This window comes from Felis catus, chromosome E3 (assembly GCF_018350175.1).
Source record: "Felis catus isolate Fca126 chromosome E3, F.catus_Fca126_mat1.0, whole genome shotgun sequence".
Lineage (NCBI taxonomy): Eukaryota > Metazoa > Chordata > Mammalia > Carnivora > Felidae > Felis > Felis catus.
The window spans coordinates 34,655,782-34,679,866 of record NC_058383.1 but is presented as its reverse complement, the minus strand read 5'-3'; the positions used below and the strand labels follow the sequence as shown (position 1 = coordinate 34,679,866).

The following is a 24,085-nucleotide window of genomic DNA, read 5'->3' as shown; positions in this document are numbered from 1 at the left end:
AAGAAAGTTATACATACATATAATATATGGTATATGTCTATTATATATATGTCACCATTACAGAAAAGAATCTCACCATATATCTATACCTACATTACAACTATGTTCAGACATTCATGTGTCAGACAATAGATTACACAGGTCTGGGATACTAGACAGAAGGGAAAAACAGGAGTTAATCTCTAGCTGTTTCCATTCTCTGTGGGAGGAATATCTAAACTATGCTTAGAGGGAGAAGGAACGCACAAGTATCCAGTGGCCTTGATGATTTGAGGATATGGAGATCAACAAATATTTGGAGACGCTGATAAGCCTGGAGGTTGTAAGGAATAGTCTGGGGAAGAAGAGAGTGATGCTGTTGGTCAAAGGATGCAAATTTTCAGGTGTTTCTAATGTTACAAAGTTCTAGAAATTGAATGTACAGCATAGTGACTACAGTGAACGATACTGTATTGTATACATGAAATCTGCTATAAGAGTCAGTCGCGTTATCATACATGCAAAAAACAGTCACTATGTAAAGTTGTGGACACGTTAAGATTGTGGATACAATAAGCTTGATGGCAGTAATCATTTCACAGTGTGTGTATATATATATATATATCAAAACATAAAATATGTATTTTTATATCTAATTTTATAATATATAGCTTATAATAAGTATATATTTGCCATACATTATATAATATATAATGTACAATTATGTATTACAGTGTGTATAATTTACATTTTTATACTGAGATTAAAGGCTGAAAAGCAATATGTAATTTACAGTTATTATAAAGATAATGAAAAATAAATAGATACGACAATTAGAAGTCTATTCTAAAACTGATTTTTTCCTGAAATTAAGCTGTTGGAAGTTTGTAGCAAAATCTCTTAAACAAGAAGAAGGAGAAGGAGCAAAGAGGGGAGTAGGGAGAGGAGGAGGAGGAGGGGAAGGATGAAGAGGGAATTAGGTTGAAAATGAATGCCTCAAGTGTGCATAGCGGTCCCTTTGAGTCTTTGCTGAGCATGAAGCCACCTATGCACAGAGGAAAGTCACAAAAGTTCTGACAAAGAACAGACGAATTGTAAGGATAGCAATTCGCAGAGATCATACAGTGTGGGGAGATGATCAAGCCTTACTCAGAAACAAAACAACAACAAAACAAAAACAAAAACAGAGAGTCTTTGGTGTTATCTGGGGCATTCAGTGAACACTCCAGAAGGATCATGACTTAGTAATAATGCTGCAGTACCTCTGAACTTGAGATTTCCCAATACTTGCCCCAGAAAAGCTGGATCATAAAACAAATCTCAAAAAATGTAAAGGGACTTGAATCTGTAGGTTCAAGAATATCATAAGCCCAGCCCTGTTGGGATTTTTCATGGAAATTGATTCTAAGATTTGCAATCAATCTTAGAATCAATGTGGAAATTCAAAGGAACAGAATAATTGAAGCAGTTTTGGAAATGAGGAACAGAACTGGAGGACCCCCACTATGTGGACATACACTATCAACAATCAAGGAAGTGACTAGAAATAAAAATGGAATAAAAATGGGCATGAGAATGAGGATATAGGTTAATGGAACCAAAGAGAGCATCTATAAACATAGTGCATATCAAGTGATTTTCAACAAATATCCTGAGGCAATTCAGGGTGGGAAAGGTTGATAGTTCCAATAAATATTACTGGAACAAGTGGAGATCCATTTGGAAAAATGTGAACTTCACACTATATAAAAATGAGCTAAAAGTGGATCATACACCAGAAGCCAAAAGCTGGCATTATAAACTTTCTTAAAAAAAAAAAAGTTAGGACAATTTTTATGGCTTTGGGGTAGACAAGATTTCTCAGGTCATTAAAAGCCTGAAACATAAATGAGAAACAATGATTGGGCTTGATCCACATTAAAATCTCCCATCTTTTAAGAGCCACTGCTGAAAGAACAAAACAGCAGTTAAACTGAGGGAATATATTTTAAACATATTTGAATATATATTTTTCATATTGACAAATATTGAAAATCCTTAAATACGTATATAGTAAAACCTGGGTTTGCGAGCATAACTCGTTCCAAAAACACGCTTGTAATCCAAAGCACTCATGTATCAAAGTGAATTTCAAGAACCATTGGCTCAGTTGTGATCATGTGATGTTCAGCATCATGTATGACTTGTGTTGCAAGACATCACTCATTCATCAATTTAAAATTTATTAGAGGGGTGCCTGGGTGGTTCAGTCCGTTAAGCGTCCAACTTCAGTTCAGGTCATGATTTCGTGGCCCATGAGTTAATCCCTGCATCAGGCTCTGTGCTAAGAGCTCAGAGCCTGGTGTGTGCTTTGGTTTCAGTGTCCCCCACTCTCTCTGCCCCTCCCCTCCTCACGCTCTGTCTCACTCTAAAAAATGAGTAAAAGTTAAAAAAATTTTTTTAAATTTATTAGAAATGTTTGCTTGTCACACAGAACACTCAAACACTTTCAGAACAAGTTACTCCCAATCCAAGGTTTTACCATATATCTTTATAAATATACAAATATATATATATATATGACACATATACGACATATATATCTGATGTATATCTTTACATATCTTTTATATAGCCAATAATAAGATAAATGACCCAATAAAAAATAGGCATAAGTTTCAGATACTTTTGGTGAAACAAAAGTTTCACCAAAAAAGATCTAAAATGACCAAAAAAACACATAAAAATGGTCCATATTATTAGCTAGCTGGGAAGTGAAAAATCAAACCACAATAGGCTATCATTCCATATCAGTTAGAACGGCTAAAATTAAAAACACTGGCAACACCAATTTCTGGAAAGGATATAGAACAATTGGAAGTCCCAAAGAAGGTAAACTGATATAACACTTGGAAAACATTTTTGAGATTTCTTATAAAATTAAATATAAACTTACTATATGACCCATCAACTGTGCTCTTAGAAATTCATTGGAAAAAGAATGAAAACATATGTGCACACAAAGACTTGAATGTAAACATTCACAGCACCTCTATTTATAATACTCTAAAACTAGAAACATCTCAACGATCCATCAACAGATGAATGGATAAACAAATTGTGGTATATCCATGCGATAGAATACTATACAGCTATAAAAACGCAATGAACTTCAGACAAACACAAAAATATCAAAACATGATGCTGACACAAAAAGCTACAGACTAAATGAATCCATTTATATGAAACCCTAAAAACAACAACATAATCTGTACTGACATAAAGCAGATCTGTGGTGGCCTGAAAGAGAGGGAGGGCTCAGGGAATTACTAAGAAAGGGTATAATTAAGATTTTTGTGATATGAAAATTTGTAGATATCGATTGTGGTGGTGGTTGACTGATAGGTTTATATTTGTCAGAACTCATAAAATATGCGCTTAAGATGAGTACATTTTAGGGGCGCCTGGGTGGCTCAGTCAGTTAAGCATCTGACTTTGGTTCAGGTCATGAACTTGAAATCTGTGAGATCAAGCCCTGTGTTGGGCTCTGTGCTGACAGCTCAAAGCCTGGAGCCTGCTTCAGATTATGTATCTCCTTCTCTCTCTACCCTTTCTCTGCTCATGCTCTGTCTCCCTCTCTCAAAAATAAATAAACATCAAAAAAAAAAAAAAAGATGAGTACATTTTATGTCTGTAAATTCCATCTCTGAGTAGATTAAAAATTCTATGGAGAATCATGACCAAACTTCAAGCATGTAAATCAGAATATGAAACAATACAAACTTCAATCTCATCATTTGTAGTAAACCCACCTACACCTATAGGCACAGAGTAAGGTCTGAAAGGAAAGAACCAGAATAAATATATTTAAAATTATTTCACATGGGCAGAATTTTGACAACGTTATTTTCTGTTAAAATTTTCTTATTTTGATGTTTTCTGCAATAAATGGTGTTGGTTCCATAATTCAGAACAGTAAGAGAAGGATTTTCCTAAACATGATCATGTCATACATTTCCCGATTGATACTGATCTTTAAGTTCCTGGTTATACCCAGTTTAGGACTTAGATGACCTGGCCACTGAGTAGACTAACCAATGTTGAAGTCTCTCCCATTTCTATTATTGGTGGTGGTGTTTTCTTCTCGGGCTCAGTAATCAATGGTTTCCAGTATCACTTCCCCAGAACATAGGCTGTCACTGCAGTGTGCCTGTGTTACCAGGAGGGCACATGAAAACACAGATGGCTAGGACGTCCCCCCAGGGTTTCTGATTCAGTAGATGTAGAGCAAGGAGAGTCAGAGTCAAAAGTGTAGTTCATTGGTATCACAAATAATAGCCACATGAAAATAAAGGGTGGGTATTATGTTTCTACTGTGTTTCAAGTCATGAGCTGAGGCTTTGCATAAGGTTTCCCACTTAGTCCAGAAATAGAGTCCTAATTCAAGAAGTGAATCCCCATCACAGTCTTCAACAAAAGAAAGAAAAATAACACAAATACAAATTCACCTAACTATGTAGCACTACACTTGAAAAATAAGACTTCATTCATAATCTGTAGCAACTACACAAGCAGCTTAAAGTGAGTAAACAACTGTGTTTTTTTTTTTTTTTTTTTGAGGAATGTTCTGAGCTCATTATCTTGTTAGTATTTATTATTCTCAGTACACAGGAGTTATTTCATCAATGACCCTGGAGGCTAAGCTTTAAATACAAGAATAGTAAACATAGCCCCATTATCTCCAGTGTCCTCATGGTTTTCCATTTTGGGTTCTCCCAACAAAACATTTGGTACTGACTTACAGTAACAGTATTTACTGGGGCACCTAGGGACTCAGTTGGTGTGTCCAACTTCTGGTTTCGGTTCAGGTCATGATATCATGGTTCATGAGATCGAGTCCCATGTTGGGCTCTGCATTGGCAATGTGGAACCTGCTTGGGATTCTCTCCCTCCCTCTCTCTCTCTCTGACACTTCCTCATTTGCACATTCCCATAAATAAATAAATAAATAAATAAATAAATAAATAAATAAACAAACAAACATACATACTATGTGTGTATATATGTGTGTGTGTGTGTATATATATATATATGTATGTGTGTGTATGTATATATATATATTTATTAAATGCCTACTGTAACCAAGCATTATTCTAAACCCTTCACATACACTGATTCACTTAATCTTCAGACCCACATTGTAGGACAGGTACAATTATTCCTTCCTTGCCCCCATTCTTAGTGGTATTTCTTGACCCTCAGTTCAGTAAGCGTATACCTTACCTGGCTGCCTGGCCTCGGATTCAACATGTTCACCTCACAACTATTCTTTTTCTATTTCACTATACTACCTCCTGGAAAACACCATGGAGAATTTAGAGCAGTGGAAATTTATATTTAATGGGAAAAAGATGGGGCTTAGATGAGAAACTTTTAAGAGTAATTTTGAGAAGCATTTAACACTCCATTTCTGAATCCCTTGAAATCTTGGCAAGACCTTCAAGATGGAGTTTCCTAACATATATTGGATCAGAAGTTGGACATGACTTTATTTAAACATTAAAAGACAAAAAAAAAGATGACACCCTCATATAACTGGGGGAAAGGTATTGGGAACATGTCATTCCAGTCACAAGGACAGGGGAAAGCACGTGGCACCTGACTTCAAGAATGGTGCACTTGGTTTTGGAGTTCAGGAGTTTGGGTTGGATTCAACATGAATTAGATTTTTATTTTAGAATTTTTTCCAGCTTTTTAGAGGTATTAGTGAAAAATTAAAATCATGTGTATTTAAGGTATATCCATCAGCTACTGAAGTCACTGTGTGTGTGTGTGTGTGTGTGTGTGTGTGTGTGTGTGTTGACAACTCTTGAGATCTACTTTCTTAGCAAATTTCAGGTCTATAAGACTTTGTCATATTAGTTATAACCACCAAGCTGTACATTAGGTCCTTAGGGTTTATTCATCTTACAAGCAAAAATTTGTATCCTTTGACCAATATGCACCCTCCCATCCCCAGGCCCCGTCAACCCCCATCCTGCCCTCAATCAACTTCGATTTCTTGCAACTTCCTTGACTTGGGTAAGTAGAAAGTATAATATTGGGTAAAACTCCCCCCCCTTCTTAGTTTATATGGATTGCCCTTATAAGGAAAGGGAGACAAGTAAAAACATTATAGAGCTATATTAATATCAAATATTGGAAGAAAATTCAAGGTGGTTTGGGGCGTATATAGAAAGAGAACATTACTCTGTGACCGAGGGGCTCAGAGAATGATTTCATTTCAGATCTCTCGTCTGAAATGAGTCTTGAAGCATGAGAACAGATCAAAAGAAGAGGACGCAAAAGGAATACGAGGCAGAGAGAACCACATGGACAAACGCATGGGGGCAAGAAGTTGCAGAGAGCATTCTTTCGGAGACCTGAAATTCCATTAGCCTGCCGAGGGGGTAAAATCTGTGGCAAGAGATGAGCTGGAGAGGGGGTGAGAGCCAGCTCCTGAAAAGCCTTGCGTCCCTTCATCTCTACTCCTCGGCTACAGGGGAGGGATGAGAGCACTATCTTCTAAGCAAACCCCTTCCTGACCATCTCTGGGGAGGTGTGTCTTACACAGCAGGTCCGTGTATGCAGCCAGTATTTGAAAAGCTTTTCCTTCATGTTTCTTGATAAAGAAGGTTTTGCAACATCACTCACTACATTAAAATGCTTTCTTAGCTTCAGGGGACTGAAAGCATTTTTATTATGTTCCAACATTATTTATCCTTCCTGTACACAAGAGTGAAAAGCAGAAATCCAAAGAGAAAAATCCTTCTAATGTCTAAAACACAGCCGTGGTCCATTTGTCTCCTACAGCAGAGGTAGATGACAAAATATGTTAAGAGAGGGCTGTGCCTGCCCCCAGTCCCCTGGGGTATGTAGACAGGGGGAGGCACATGGAGAAGGAGATGTCCATGACTCAAAACTCAGCCCTTATCCTCACCCTAGAAACCTCATTACAGCAGAATGCACTGCAGACCTGCCTTCCTCTAAGAGGCCCCATCCATCCAGGTCACATTGTCTGCAAGGACCTCCAAGGCCAGTGTATGATCAGAAAGAAAATCATCTCACAAGTGTCATAATTAGTGCCTGTAGACACTAATTCATCGGCAGGAAATGCATAAACTTCTGTTGTTTCATAAAAGAAATTCATTTTTCTCAAAAGCCTCCAAATGGCCTTATGACAGAAACTTAATCCAAATCAATTTAAGGTAACCTGAGTGAAATTAGCATTTTTTGGACAACTCAGGGTTTGCACCTATGTATTTCAAAAGGGTTATATATACATCACGGGGGGGGTGGGCTGTTTCAACTACCCCTAAGGTGGAGGAGGCTGTGATGGCTTGTTCATCATTGTCTATCCACACTAGAAACTGCCTGATGGACTTTGCCATGACCAGGGCCAGCTGCACGCATCTCCTATTGGTGCCAGCTGTATACATCTATACCAGCTGGAAATGGTTGAGTAGTAACAACTTTCCATCAGTCCCCAGGTTCTCTGGCCATTCTGTGCTTTGTCAATGCCTCGGTGGGTCAGCCACCTGCCTCCCGTTCTTCCTGCTATCTCCTGCCCCCCCCCTCCCCCACCGCCCGGGGTCCAGAGCAGGTGAGGTAGGTTTCTCTTAGACTTTCCGCTTTGCACACTCTGGTGCTTTTCCACTCTCCTGATGACAAATGGAGCCGTCATAGCTATCTGTGTGTGAGACCAGATGCCTCCTTGGATTTCACTAAGGAAATAATGCACAACCACCCCACCACCCCATAGCCTTGGATCCCCTCCCCTAGCTGGGAGTTTTTCCTTCCACAAGTGGGCTTGTTGACTTCAGGAAGGGTCTTCCTGTGAGACGCAACTGCCTCCAATTCTAATTTGCTTTGCTGCTTTCTCTTTTGGAATCTGAGCTGCTGTGCATAGAGATAATATCCCCGTTCAGTACCCAGCATATAATCACGTGTACCTACAGTTTGTATTTCTTCCTTCATTTGCTCATTTGTCTATTTCTTGTTTCTTTTCCCATCAGACCACCAAGTGTGGTTATGGTGTATCTTTTTATTTGTATCTTTCCTTGCAAATGGCAGAGGACTGCTTTGTGTATGTGCATTCTAATTTATATAAATACTTTGCAGACTTAATTTTGTCCATTCTTTTTTCATTGACTAGAAATCTTTGGCCTTCCTTTCCATCTCTCCTTTTGTCAGTCTTGGGAAATCTAACGTAGTTCGGGCAAGAGATAAACTGGGCGAGGCCTCAGCATTCTAAGAGGCGTAGAATTAAATTTTGATATTTTCTATGATCTCCCTTTCCTTGGGTGGTGCAGGCCTGATCTACTGTATTTATTTTTTTAACGTTTATTTATTTTTGAGACAGATAGAGACAAAGCATGAACGGGGGAGGGTCAGGGAGAGGGAGACACAGAATCCGTAACAGGCTCCAGGCTCTGAGCTGTCAGCACAGAGCCCGATGCGGGGCTCGAACTCCCGGACCGCGAGATCATGCCCTGAGCTGAAGTCGGCCGCTTAACCGACTGAGCCACCCAGACACCCCAGGCCTGATCTACTTTAAATGAGAGGGAAAGAAATAAGGGACAAAAAAAATTAATTTCAGGGGCACCTGGGTGGATCAGTTGGTTGAACATTGACTTTTTTTTTTTAATGTTTGTTTATTTTTGAAAGAGAGAGAGAGATAGAGAAGGGAAAGGGAGACAGAGAGGGAAACACAGAATCTGAAGTAGGCTCCAGGCTCTGAGTTGTCAGCTCAAGCCCGACATGGGGCTCAAACCCACAAACTGTGAATTGATGACCGGAGCTGAAGTCGGACGCTTAACCGACTGAGCCACCCAGGCGCCGTGGGCACTAACTCTTGATTTCAGCTCAGGTCATGACCCCAGGGTCTCTAAAACAATAACTAAAAATGAAAATAAAATAAAAATTAACAAGTTATTTTCAAAAACCAAAAATCCCAGAAGTATAAAAAACTATTTTACCACGTAACTATCGGACAATCACGCGGAGTCCAGCCCTTTCTAGATGTTTCTGATACCAGAGTATCAACACAATTAGCAAACATTTTCCTTGCTTGCACAAACCACCTTTCATACCCTGATATAGCACCGATGTATTTCACTTAGATGAAAGGCTTTCCACCATTCAACCTAATCAGGTTGGGGCACGAACATTCCCAGGTCTTGTCAGCCACACAGTTGCAGACAATCTCTTGAGTCACTTCCTCAAAGGGAATTTAAATTAACACATGAGTGTTGATTCTCACTAATCTTGCTCTCATCTGATTGCTAAGTTGGGTAAATTCCTGCCTATGCTCCTAAGCGCATTGATGCATTAAAACAAAACCACAGACTTTGGAATAAGACAGATCTAGTCGCTAAACTTAAGCTCTGCATCTTACTGAGTCGTTTCTCCTCCTTGAAACTATGTCATCAATACTGAATTACAGATAATGATTAATAGCACTGTAGTGGGGGGCAAATGAAACAATGTATATACAATGTTAACCTGGTACCTAGCACATAGTAAGAACTCAGTGTTAACACTTGTTATTATTTGCTACATTATTCAATGGCCTTTGTTTTACCTACTTCATTGATATGTAATCCACGTCTAGAGTGACGAGGAAACGAGGAAACGTAACAGGCTGAGAACCTAGTGTGTTGTGTGACATTTTTTTTCCCACACCAATAGAAAAATGGCCTCCTTCTAAGGAAGGGCCTTCACCTACGGAACAGCTTTAAAATACTGTGCCAGACACTGCAAGCAATGAAGTCTGAGATGTCGAGAAAACCTTGGCAGGTCTATTTCTCTGGAGGCCCTAGAGGATTCGAACAGGTGCACAGTCTTGACCTTACATAGCAACGGCACTATTTTTCTCAAGCATGAAGCATGACTGCACACTTCGTCTAAGACCTGGAGGCCATGGCCCCGGGAAATTGGAAGCTTGGAGAATAAGCACTCAAAAGGTGAAATGCTTCATCTGGTTATTAGGGGAGGAGAGAAAAATGTTTGCCATCGGGACTGCCTCCAACACCCACACGGATAGGCTGAGGGCACCCACCACGGTGTCCTTGGCTTGTTGTTTGAACTGTATCACCCCATGGGAATGGCAGTGATAGGAGAGTCCTATCCTCACCACAGCGGTCTGCTGATTCTGACAGTGGTTTCAGTGCGGTGCAGGTGATGGCAGTTTCTCTCCCCATTATTCAAAAAATGTGTATTCAAATAGAGACAAGAGAAATATAGAGAAACGTAAAGAAAATAATCCTCCATGATCCTACCACCAAGAGACAGTAACGGATAACCTGCTGTGAGCTCTTTCCCTGTCTTCAAACAACCTCATCCGGGTATATTTCTACACCATCAATACCACCTTCCTAAATGGTCCAGAGCAAAGACTTTTTAATAAATTTACTGAGTTGGATGGCCATCCCCATAGTCCAGCTCCAAAGCCTTTTCACCACCCTCATTAGACTCTTCACCCTCATTTAGAATTAATAGCTTTCCTTCCCAACCCCAGGTAACCATTGATCTATGTTCCACCTTTATGGATCTCTCCTTTATGATGAATTTCATACAAATGGACTCATATAACATGTGACACTTTGTGTCTGCTTTTCTCACTTTGCAAAAATGTCACTAAGGTTTATCCATGTTGTAGCATGAATCAGTACCTCAGCCCCTTTGACGGCTGTGGGGAGACACCACCCTTTGTGACTCCATTCACCCACTGGTGGACATTCTTGTTGCTTTGAATTTGGGGGTTACTGTAAATTGTGCTTCTAAGAACACTCATGTGCTAGTCATATGTTTTGATTTCCCTAGAGTAAATACCAAGGTGTGAAATCACTGGGTCACCCGATAAATATGTTCAACTTTTTCAGAAATTACTACCCTGTTTGGCAAAGTGGCTACATCACTTCAGATTCTTAACAGCAACGTAAGGTTCCCACTTCTCCACCTCCTTGCCAACTGGTTATTGTCTGCCTTTGGATGACAGTCACTCTAGTGGGTGTGAAATCCATTTGTACCTCTATATGACTTTATTTAGTCAAAGGACTCATTAGGATGGAAACTACAAATCCTTCCCTTTCTTCTCACAGAAGCAAACAAGTCATGTTTTTCTGCTCATCAAGAGACTTTTGCTTCCATTTTGCTCAGTTCCCCCAGCCCACACTCCTCTCCATTAATATCCTCCTGTGCACGAATACATACTGTATGTATCATAGTTTAAATTATTCTGAGTAAAGCCGGCATGGCAACTGCTGCACAGGTGGACTGTTCCCCCTCCTCATGCCTACGCAGACCTTGCTAATGGTTTCTGCTGGGTGCACACAAGACCTCAGAATCTTTTTCAACACAGAGCTCTGAGCAGCTGTTATCAACCAACTGGCAATGACATAAAGGGTGGACTCAATTTATCATGCTTCATACATCAAGTCCTGAATATTGCTTTTTCATCAATTTATATCATAAGCGCATATTAAACACTCTTCATGAAAATAATTTTAATGGTCTGTAATATTGCATCATACGAATACACTATAATTTATTTAACCATTCACATATTTTGAATACATAATGTCTCACTGGTTTATCTCTATGATAAATAATGCTGCAGTGAATATATTGTGTATTTATATATCCTAGAAGTGGAATTCTTGCATCAAAGAGTAAAAGGTTTTTGAATTTCTAGATACATCACTGGGGTGTTCTCAGAGGGTAATGTTAAGTTTTTGCCCCATTTTTCTGATGGATGCGGATCCAGGCTGGTAATAGCTTAGACTTCCACTGAAATGCCAAAAGACTGTACAGTTTTCTTAAGTTCTTATTTAACCCTTGCAATTAATGTGATCTGCCTGGAAGTTCTTGCTTGGTTTATCATATAAATACGTCTGTTTTTTCTATTCAAAATGGCAAGGGTATCATTTCTCCTTTGCTTGTGCTATGCTAAGTCCCTAGCCCTGGAAATAGTCCTCCTCAAAAGCTGGGAAAATAGCTCAAATCCCAGGCTCTGTTGAGTGTGCCCTTAGGAGGATGCAGGCAGGGAACAGTGGAGAGAGCCAGTTTCTTCTTCCAGGAAGACAGACTGGGCTTGGCCCAGTGTCCTGCCTCCCCAGCAGGATTCCAGCCTGGAGAGGAACACAAAAGCTACTGTAGGAAGCAGCTGCACACAACTGGTGGGGGGTGGTGGGTGGCATGGGCCATCCTAGTGGGGTCAGATGCCTCCCTCTCTCCCCACGCTGCATGCTCTGGGTTCACTTCCACTTTCCAGGAACGATGCCAATTCCGAGTCAAGCCCCGGTTGCTCTGGGCCCCTTGCACCCCTGACTGTGCATGTCACCCTCTCTCCAGGATCCTAAGAAGTCTGCTACACAACATCCAAGGGCAGAGTTGTGGGCAGCACGTTTCCAGCACATGTTTTCCCCTAAAATCCTCCTCTGCTGTTTAGTAAGAGATCTCTAGTTCTCCATGCCTTCCTTTTCCTATCTTTTTTTTTTTTTTTTTAAGGTGTGTTTATTTTTGAGAGAGGCAGAGCATCATCGGGGAGGGGCAGAGAGAGAGGGAGACACAGAATCCGAAGCAGGCTCCAGGCTCTGAGCCGTCCGCACGGAGACTGACGCGGGGCTTGAACTCACAAATCTCAAACTCATAAACTGTGAGTGGAAGTTGGACGCTCAACAGACTGAGCCACCCAGGCACCCCCATGCCTTCCTTTTCTTAAAGAGTTCTAGCAAACTGATGTAGCAAAATGTCAGTTGCAAGAAGGGTCACTGTTATTCTTCAGTCTTGAAGGCATTATAATGGCAAATTTAATTCAGCTATGATTTCGGGATTAGGTAGTCAATCGAGATTATGGCAGAATGCAAGTGCCAGGAGGCTAGGGTGCTGCGCTCCGGATGCCTGTACCCTCCAGCACATAGCAGGTGTTCTATAAAGACTGTTGAGTGACTGGGACAATGTATATAAAGATTCTTCCCAGCCTTTTACACAAGCGAGATATACCCAGGACACAACAATTTCTCCCCAGCAGAAATGAACATTGATGTTCTCCAAAAGACATGTGTGAGACTGTTTATCATAGCATTACTTAAAATATCTGTAACTATAATAATCTTAATTTTCCTCAACAGTAGAATGGGGCTGATACATTATGACACATTGAAAATATAATCTCAGGGACACCTGGGTGGCTCAGTTGGTTAAGCGTCCAACTTCGGCTCAGGTCATGATCTCAGGGTCAGTGAGTTCAATCCCTGCCTCGGGCTCTGTGCTGACAGCTCAGAGCCTGGAGCCTGCTTCAGATTCTGTGTCTCCCTCTTCTATCTGCCCCTCCCCCTCTCATGCTCTGTCTCAAAAATAAATAAACCTAAAAAAATAAAAAACAAGATGATACACAGTAGTTAAAAAGAGAACTAACCACAATAAGAGAACATCACCATGGAGATAATATTAATAAGAGGTCAGACACAAAAATGTATATGCTGCATTATCCCATTTAGACGAAGTTCAAAGACAGGCAGACATAGTATAGTTGACCTTTTAACAATGCAGGGGTTAGGGGCACAGACCCTCCCATGCAGGAGAAAGTTCAGGAATAACTTTTGACTCCCCCAAAACTTAACTACTAACAACCTACTGTTGACCTTGCCAATAACATAAATGGTCTATTAACATATATGTTGTATGTTCTATGTATTATATTACTGTATTCTTACAATAAAGGAAGCTAGAGAAAAGAAAATTTTATCAAGAAAACCTTAAGGAAGAGAAAATAGAATTACAGGACTGTACTGTATTTATCAGAAAAAATAATCACGCATACATGGACCCGTGCAATATAAATCTGTGTTGTTCAAGGGCCAACTGTATTTGGTGACAGAGATCAGAAGAATAACCTTGAATGGATATTGATTGGTTTGGAGCAAGAATCAATAGCTGAAAGTCTCCCAAATGTCGATTTAAGTGATATTTCCATGGATGCATCCCTACATACGAACACATCAAGCCATGTGTTTACATGGACATGTGTTGCTGTATGTAAGTTATATCTCATTTTTTTTAAAAGAGTGCTTCCTAGTATGGCATCTCAGCTTTTCATGACCCAACTCTTACCTCCCTCAGTGCTCATATTTTGCTATGCATTTAAGCATATTTTGCAACTTATTGCTAACCAGTAAGTCCCTGAATACATCCCATGTATTACCTCACTATCAGGATTTTGCATGTTCTATTTCCTCCTCACTACTCCTTTAAGCCTGAAAAACGGCTCCATAATCTTCAAATACCATTTTAAATGTCATTACTTTTCAGGATAATCTCTTTGTCACCTTTCCCCCAAGACTGCATTAGGCAGGTATGCTTCGTCTTCTTAGCACTGAGTATTTACTCTGCCCAAGCTGATTCAAAATCATGTGGTCTGGTTTGTCTCTTCTGCTAGATTCTGAAGTCACCAAGGGCAGGGACCCTTTGCTGAGTCCCAGATTATGGTACCTTGCCAGGCACTTAGCAGGGCCACAAATGATGCACCTTGGGTTGAATGCTGAATCTTGCCTCTCAAGAATGAAGGTGTACCATTGGCTGCCTGGATTTCTCCCCTCCCAGGAGTGTTGGTGTTTATAGGGCTTTTGCTAATGCCACACTGACACGTTCTTTGCAAAGGGCCTGTTGGAAAATTAGATCAGGTGGCTTCCCCACTGTAACATATGACACTTTTCTAATTAGGGCAATGTTTAATTTACTGTCTCATGGCTTTTTGAATAAATATAAATTGTCATACTAAAGTGACAGGTGTAAACCCAGGATGGCTGTGTTAGAGAGGTTAATCTGCTGTTAATCAAATCAGTTCTGCTTGACTTTCTCCCGGGGAGTGAGAGATAATGGCCCTGTTTAACTGGAGATTAGCCAGCTTTTGGCTGGAAATCCCTCAGGGCTCACCTGAGCCTCTTTGTGTCTTGTTCAGAATGAAGATATTCAAATGTGCTGATAATTAAACTTGGGACCTTCTCCCTCCTTTGGCATCCCACGAAGCGAGGACATTTTCCATTGGGCCTTTCCATTTACCAGAAGGATTTTTCTCTTAATCCAGTGAGTTCTGGAATATTCTAGAATATGACTACCCTCCCCCAATTCTAAATTACTGCCAGCAATAGAGTTGGAAGTTTTCATACCCATTGCCGCTCACCACAGCGAAAATGGGGCACTTGGGCATGACAGGGAGGTGGCCTTGTTGTCGATGCGGTCCATGAACGTGTCTCTGGCTAGGAAGAGAGAGGGTCTAGCCAGAAGCTACTGGAATTGTTGTCACAAGGAATTATGAGATTGGGACACACAAGCAGCATGATTTGGGATCTAGGAGACCAAGTAGGGATTCTCCTTAACCTCTGTCAGGACCACATCTTGGCTCTGGCACTAGGAAGATAAGGGCCATGCTTTGTAACCTCAGGGGTCTGCAGCCTCTAGGGCACTGGGGTTCTTACACTTGTCCGAGCAAACATCAACACTATGATGGGTGCCGGCTCTAGGCAGGAGCCAACCATAGTCACGGGCTTTGCAGTCAGTGAGGCAAAACAGATACAAGTGACAAACAATGCCCTGTTCTGGATTCCCAGAATTGTCTTACGAAGACCTTTGGAGAGATTGAAAGCTTCATTATGGAGATAATGGATAAGCAAATAAAATATGAATCATGATTCATCTGAATGGCGCATTAAAGGAAGGTAATGTAATGGCATGATTAAGACCAAGCACTACAGAATCAGAGTTCTGGGTTCGAATCCTAGTTTACTATACAAGTTATGTAGCCATGAATAAGTCATCTAACCATGGAGTCTCATTATTCCCATATGGTAAATGGGCCTGTTTTGAATAAATGAGAAAATATGTATAATGCACTTAAAACTGTGCCTGGCTATAAAGACAGTAAATAAATGTTACTTTTCACCATTGTTATCTCTCAATCATTATCATAAAGTCATCATTACCATCATCACCATCAGCATTATCATTGCTATCAGCATACCATCAGTATCACCATCAGTCTCATTATCAGCATCACCACCACCAGCATCATTATCAGTATCATCAGCATCATCACCACCACCATCACCATAGCAGCATCATCACCATCAGCATCACCATCACTATCAGCAGCATCATCACCATCAGCATCACCATCAGTCTCATTATCAGCATCGCCACAAACCAGAATCATTATCAGTATCATCAGCATCACCACCACCACCATCACCATAGCAGCAGCATCACCATCAGCATCACCATCACTATCAGCAGCATCATCACCATCAGCAGCATCATCACTATCATCAGCATCATCACCATCAGCATCACCATCAGTCTCATTATCAGCATCACCACAAACCAGAATCATTATCAGTATCATCAGCATCATCACCACCACCATCACCATACCAGCATCATCACCATCAGCATCACCATCACCATCAGCAGCATCATCACCATCAGCATCATCATCACTATCAGCAGCATCATCACCTTCAGCATCACCATCAGTCTCATTATCAGCATCACCACCACCAGTATCATTATCAGTATCATCACCACCAGCATCTCCATAGCATCAGCATCACCATCATCAGCATCAGCAGCATCATCACCATCAGCATCATCACCATCAGCATCATCACCATCAGCATCACCACCATCATTGTCAGTATCAGTACCTGTAGAATGATGAGGACTAAGGAAATTTAAATTACATTTGTATTATCATCTCCACGTTATAGATGAGGAAAGCACAGACCAGAAGCTTGCCTGAGCCACAGAGTTAATCAAGACCAGAGCTAGAATTTGAGCTCATTTTTCTCATGTCCTAAAATCCAAAGTTCTTTCCAAAAAAAAAAGGGTTGACACAGAGCAAAGCACACATGAAAGAGTATATGAAAGAGAACAACAGTAAATACTGTAAAATTATATGATATGGCATTATTACATGGTTGGTGGGTTTTGAAAGAAAGAACATGTTCCTAATTGCTTGCATTTGGGGATTTGTTTTTATTTCCCACCTATAGATTAATGATGTAATAAGAACAGACACATTGTCTTGCATCTTTCCAGCTAACATTGCATTGTTAATCTCCCTTGTGACCCTGAATTGTCTCTGGATTTTCGGAGAGGCAAGACAATGTATCCACTTATTCTCCCGTAACTCAGCCAGCATGTAAAACAAATAACTGGGTTGACACGTCTGAAGTGGTGTGTCGTGGGCAAAACAAGGAAGCAAGACAGGCTTGCTCTTCTATTTATGGACTATAAACCCTTTACGGTGGCAGTGATGAAGGGTTTATAGTCAGTACACAAGCTGGTTACACCATAAATTGTAATGTTATATGATAAACTGGGACTTTATAGCAGTAGTAGATATCAAAGAAAAAAATGAGTTGGAGTCTGAAAGGATCTATCATTGAAGATACTTGCTCCAAGTTTAAATATTCAAGCTTGTTTTTGTCTTCATTTTGTTCAAGCATTGGATAATTCATGTTCTTCTGAGTGGGGATTTATAGATTTACCTAGAGTTCAACTCTTTAAAAAGAGGGGGGGAGGGGGAGAGAGAGAGAGAGGAATGGTGAATGGCATAGTCATGAGTTGGATAAGAAACAGAAGGGAAACACTGAATTATTCAAGCACTTGGGCTTTCTATTTTTATACTGGCAGATGATAGGTAAGGCTCCCCCCGCCCCCGCCCCATTTTGGCAACGGCTAATACAGCACTATTATAAGACATCTTGGTTACTATACTGAGAAATGGAAAATATTTACAAGGGAAATGTGTTGAACGTAACTTAATTGCCTTTAGTTTACATTAAAGCTAAAAGCAGTGAAATGTCAACAAATGTTAATTTCCTGGCCTCTCTAATGGGCACGCACTCTTTCAGTTCCCAATTCTGTCCTTATTCATTACCAAACCGAAATTGCTAATATTTACTTATTACTTATTTATATTTTCATTTGAAAGTAAAAATAAGCTCATTTGCCATAATAACAGCTTAATATTTCCAGTGCTAAGAAACTGTCTTTTTAAAGATTTCTATTAATGGCCTCTCAAAGAAGAAATCAGAGAGTTTCCACTTTTTGCATATGGAGTATGAGGAAAGTATCATTAACTCAGAACATGATCATCATTCACCGTGGGGCTTACTTTGTGCTCTGGAAAATAGGGTGCCTGGAATTCACAGAGACAAGGAACGGCTTGATCCCGGCCGAGGGCTAAAAGCAACCTGCCAAGAATGAGAGCTCAGAGGAGCCGTCCCAGAGCTTGGGAGTTGAGCCTCCTCTCGCCTTGGCGAGCCTGAGATTCTTTGGGGTTGACCTGCTGGGACGTCCCACATAACTTGGCCAGAGTTGGGAGGAACTGCCTTTTTTGAGCTAGGTGGCCCGAGTTCTGCCAGTTAAGTCAGTAGATGCTCTTGGCACGTATCAGAGCCTGAATTCTATCCTTTGTTTGTGCCTGGATTCCTAGAGGCCCTGAGATGGATGTTCCCTATGGGCTCCCAGTTTTCTCAAACACCTTGCACAGACTGTAAGCTGGAGATCATCCCCCTTGCCCTTGGCCCAGTCAATGGACTTCCCTATCAACAAGCAACCTTGGCCAATAGCTTAACCACTTGTAAGTACTTATAAGCCGAGTGCTTATCCCATAGTGATCGTCCCAATCCAATCCAACCTAGAACATCCACCCCCTCTAGTTTTCCTGAGACCTAGGACATGTGACTTTATCTTTTAAATGCATAAAATTTCCAACAATGTGTTTGTCATATACCAATAGTGACCCTGAATTCCTAGGAGCAGCTAAGATACAGAAATCCAGTTAGCAGCCGGAGGGACCTGAGTGAGGCTCGAGTGGGTGATGAGACAGGTGCACAGGTATCTGCATACAGGTGAGGCTGCGGGTAAGGAGGCATCTGGAGCAGGGATGAGAAATCAGTATCGCCTTGTACAACAATTCTGATGCACTGGAAATGGCTGCCTGGGGTCACGTGTTGAGGAGTATTCTGAAGCAATTTAACAAAAGAAACATGAACAATCTACTTTACGGAGTGAAGAAGGGTAGCAGCAAGGCGTTACTGAGTACCTCAGATGTGGATGGTGAGAGACGACTGGCCAAGAACTGGATGTAATAATGAACATTTAAACATTGATTTAAGGGGCGCCTGAGTGGCTCAGTTGGTTGGGCGTCCGACTTCTGCTCAGGTCATGATCTCACAGCTCTTGAGTCTGAGCCCTGTGTCGGGCTCTGTGCTGACAGCTCAGAGCCTGGAGCCTGCTTCTGCTTCTGTGTCTCCCTCTCCCTCTGCCCCAAACCCACTCGCATTGTCTTTTTCTCAAAAATAACTAAACATTAAAAAAATAAAAAAAACCACACTGATTTAAAATGAACTTAAAAAAAATCTTATTAAATAAACTAGAAGCAGTTGGAGACAGTGCAGGAAAACGAGAAAGCAATCCCGACTTTTATACAGACTAGGCTATGTCCTTTCTTCTCTGCAGAAATATATTCCAAACAAGTAACACTGTTTATGCTGTTTGTCAAGCTATTTCTTTTGTTTGTCTTGTTTTCTGCAAAAGACAATATTGCTGAATAATCTCTCTGTCATTAAATACCATTCTGCCGCTTTATTGCAGAGGGCTACAGAGTGTATTATTACATGGAATATGCCCCAAAATGGCTTAACAGCACTCCCATCACTAGACATCTGATCGCTGATTTTCACCCATTCTTGACCTACAAACATGGCAGGTCCCTAGGATTCCACCTAATGACACATTTGCTCCTACCCCAATCCACTAAGGCACTTACTGTACGAGTAACGGCCACGTGCACAAGAATCACACACTTCCCTGGCAACGGCTTTAGGAGAAATTCCACAAAGTGAATTTACTAATTCTAAGGATAAACTTTAATCCTAAGGACAACGCATTAACTCCTAGGGCTGGAGGGGATCCGCAAATGTAGCCAGGACTCACTGTTTAAAAAACAAAAAGGAAAAGCTGTCCCTGAGGCTTGGTGACTTGTTCAGCGCTAGGGACAAGCACCAGGGACAAGTCCTTCCAAAGTCACCCCTTCTAACTGAAGTGTGGTCCTACCACGATGCCCAGCGCTGCTCCTAAAGGCATGAAAGGACCTAATCCTCTTGCCAATGATAGGGGGCTGGTGAAGGCACAGATGGGCCCAGCATTTGGCGGACGGAGTTGGGGAGGAAGGGCATGGCTGGACCACTCTGTGACTCGACATCAGAGCAAGGTTCTTCCGACTGCAAACATTCTACCTTCATCAATTCATTACTGCACTTACATGTATTACTTAAGTCAGAGCACAGAGGGTGTATACAAGGTTTTTACACTGTTTGACTGTTTTCATTTACATAAATGCATTCAAAAACGTAATTTAATGTCAACGCCCCAAATCTGCTAGTTTTCTCATGTATATTTAAACAGGATTCTGTTTTTAGGTGTATCCCTAGGCCACCCGAAACCATCCTATTTATCAACGGGGCACGGCACATTCTGGCAAACACTACCTGCAAAGATGTTCTGAGGTCTCTTTTCAGTCTCTTACTTTTTAAGAAGAGTAAAAGCTGATGAATACGGTTTTTGTTTTAACAGAACTGCACACTACAGGTATTTAGAATTGAATTATAATTATAGCAACTGCCTTGGAGTCTCCAGCTTGGAAAAGCTTGTGCTGCCCAAGGGTGAAGTGTTATTAATAATTTTGCCTTGCTTTGCTACAGAACTCTTTGGACTTTGCAGACAACCCACGCATTGCTTACTTCCCTTCATTGTCAGGCAGGCAGGGGTGGGTTTGCAAACTGGCCCCCAGCTTGCGGGAGAGGGTGGAGAGGGAGACATGCCACTCCGGACCAGCAGGCGGCAGGGTTCATAAGCAAAGGGGACTTAATTTCAAGGCTTGTCCTGGGTGCTGCAAGACCAGGGGAATCTCTGCACCTGCTGCCGGAATCCTGACTTTACAGAAAGGCCCTAATGGGGCTCAGCCACGATAGTCTCCACCACACCTCACTCTCCAGGCTGCTTCCTTGCGCTGGCTCCCACCCTGGGGCAGTGAGCAGGCGCACATTCCCCCCAGCGCTCGCGGGTCACCGGGGTCATGCCCTCTGGATGACCTCTTGCATCGCTTCCCGGGGAGCCCACCTATCCGCGCTCAGATCCGGCTTCGAAGGGCTGGGACCTCAGTTGCCGGGGCCTGTGCCCTCTTAGCTTTGCAGAGGGCCCCCGAGGACTCCAGCTTCTCCTCCCGCTCGCCCACCTCGCGTGCCAGCCCCGGAGCCGCCAGGTCTGGGCCAACCCCGCCCTCCAGCCAGCTCTCTCACCGAGCTGCAGCCTGCTAGGGCCCCTGGGGCCGCGAGCCCACGGGAGACGCCGGCCCACGTGTCCCGGCGCCTCCCTTCCCCCCGGCGGTTCCAGAAGCGCGCAGAAGCCGACCGGAGGCCTTTGCCCGCGTCCCGTGCTCGCCGGGTCCGCCGGCACCGAGGGCCGGCCTCCCTCCCCAGATAGAGGTCACGGCCGCCTCAGGATTTCCCAGGACCGGTTCCTCGTCTCCTGGCCGCCCGGCCACCGGGCTCGCAAACCAGCCCCGGACGCAGGGCCGCGAGGGCAAGAGCGCAGCGGGTCGCTGAGCGCGCGCAGGTGCAGGTGGCACGTTAACAAGCGAGGGGACTTACCTGGGAGGCTCGGCCGGGGACACCGCCAGGGAAGCCGGTCTCCGCACCCGCCGTCAGGATCCTGAGTTCGTGGAGGAGCCTTCACGGGGCTCGGCCACGTCCACAGGGCGGGCGGTCTCCGCCAGGGTCCGCACCACAACTCGCCCTCTCCTTGCAAGGACGCCGCGGTGGGAACCACAGGTGCAGGTGGTATTCCTAGATTCGGCTGACAGGTCAGCGGCGGGTCACGTCCTCTCCATGACCTTCTCCAACAGTAGCTAAAGTATTAGCTCCATTTTACAGCCGAGAACACCGAAACCCTGGATGTTTAACAGCTTGTTTGTGTTTGCCCAGGAAACTCGTTGGGGATCTAAGATGGTAAGTCGTGTTTCCTTCTAATAGTATTGTGTACCTTCCTAAGGAACAATGCGAGAATGTGGTTTATAACCAGCAAAGTCTTAATTCTTGTCTTGTAAATGGAGATGGCTTGAATCTGCTTTCTGTTGCCTTCTTGGTTTATATCACTCATAGGACACTCGGCTGACTCGTCCTGCTAAGATTTTTCGTTTCAAGCCAATTGTTCTGGATGTGTATTAGAATAACTTGGGGGTGCTTTTAAGATACACCAAATCTTTGGCTCCCCGCCCCTCAGAGATGCTCGTTTAACGGATTGAGCTGATGCCTAGAAATTGGTGTTTAGAAACACAAGCACCCCAAGAGACTCTAAGGGGTGCCCTGGTTTGAGAACCACTGCTTTACCAGCCTTGATATTACCCAGGGTCTCATTAGAAATTTAGAATCTCAGTTCCTCCCACACTTTGCCATCAGAATCTGCATGATAAGTCTTCCATATTGTTTGTGCTGGCATTACAGTTGGAGAGGCAATGCGTTGCGAGGGGAGGGATCTCCCGGCTGCACTTTCATTGGTGATGTAGTTTATCTCTTACAGTATTCCCACTGAGGTTGACAATTGAACTCGGGAGAAAAGCCAGTCGGCCTGAAGAAGCATGTAGGATCTACCTTGACTCGTGCAAAAGAGCTGAGTGCTGTGAGAAAGCATTCCGACGCTTTGCATATGACTTTGAGGAGTCTGGAGCCATTAAAGACTGTTCCTTCAACATGAACCCCAGTTGGGGCCCTAGATGGTTTCCGTCTTTGCAGGAGGGGAAAGAGGCGTGGGCACGAAGCAACCTCCCTTCTTGCTGCTGATCCTTAGGTAAGTGAACTCAATCCCACTGAGCTCACCTGCTCTCATGAGAAGGAAATAGATTTACATACACGAGGTGCCCAATGCATGATGGGACCTCAGCGAGTGGTGGCCCAGACGCCACAGGTAGTAGGATCTTGGGAAAACCTGTTGCAAATCTACAGAATTTCTTTCCCTCAATCTTAAAATGTGGAGAAAGGTCGGTAGAGATGTCTCAGTAGTAAATGAGAAAACACACATTTTTAGAAGTGTATTTAGCAGGATGCCTGGCCCTTGGAAACTGCTCAATAAATGTTTATCTTCATCATTATTTCCTTCTATTTATGGCATCTGTATTTAGATTGGTCTTGATTTCACAATTTTGGGCCTTAAAAAAGGAGGCACAGGGAAATTTGAAAGCCTGATGTTACTTGCCAACTTTTCTGCTTTCTCCTTCCCTTTTCTCCCCATCCAGAGAGTTGTATTTTCTTTGTGTCCTGCGTTTCTCTGATGTACCTACAAACTAATACCCTCATTCATTCAGATGTCACATCATTTTTGTGTCCTTAATGATCCTCTTTCCCAATTTTTGGCATCAGGAAGGAAGAGGGTTTTGACTTGGTAAATAATCTTGGTAATAGGCCAAGATTTTAATCACCTGGAAGAAACTGGCAGTGATGAGGGTTGCCAGGAAAGCGTGCCTGAAAAGCACGAACTGACTTCGTCCCACTTAGTAATAAAAATGGAGGTGGAGTTGGGGCCAAGATGTGGAAAGTCAGGTTTAGAGATGAAGGGTGCTAGAAGAAGCCCCTCCCCCACCCATCGACTCCCCAGCTCCAAGCAGCTGCCTAACACATTAGATCACGTTTCTTAGCACACATCCCTTCAGAGTGAATATTCCGCAACTTTCCGTATATGGCTTTTTTTTAAATAGACATTTCCAAAAGAACAAATTAGCCAGCCGCTTCCCTCCTCTCTCCTCACTCCACCCAAAGTTAGAGAATCATTCCGCAGCCCTTCTCTCCTGCACAGAATTACCCAATTATCTTCTAAATTATAAAAGGGAAATCTTCTCCACCAACTGTTAGTGGCGGGGCTAGGATGCGCAGTGTTGCAAAACTGTAGCAAAAAAAAAATGTAAACAAAAGAATCCCGCGGAACAGGGGGGCAAGCTGTCCACATATGCTGATCCCAGCGGCTTCAA

The 24,085-nt window shown here is 42.5% G+C and overlaps 1 long non-coding RNA gene across 1 annotated transcript in view; it reads right to left on the bottom strand.

Moving 5' to 3' along the window:
• Positions 1–21,849, bottom strand: part of LOC123382604 — a 42,242-nt gene extending 20,393 nt beyond the window's left edge. Inside the window, exon 1 of the long non-coding RNA XR_006591205.1 lies at positions 21,717–21,849. This is a non-coding gene — a long non-coding RNA (uncharacterized LOC123382604). The remainder of the gene's footprint in view (positions 1–21,716) is intronic.
• Positions 21,850–24,085: the final 2,236 nt, after the last annotated feature.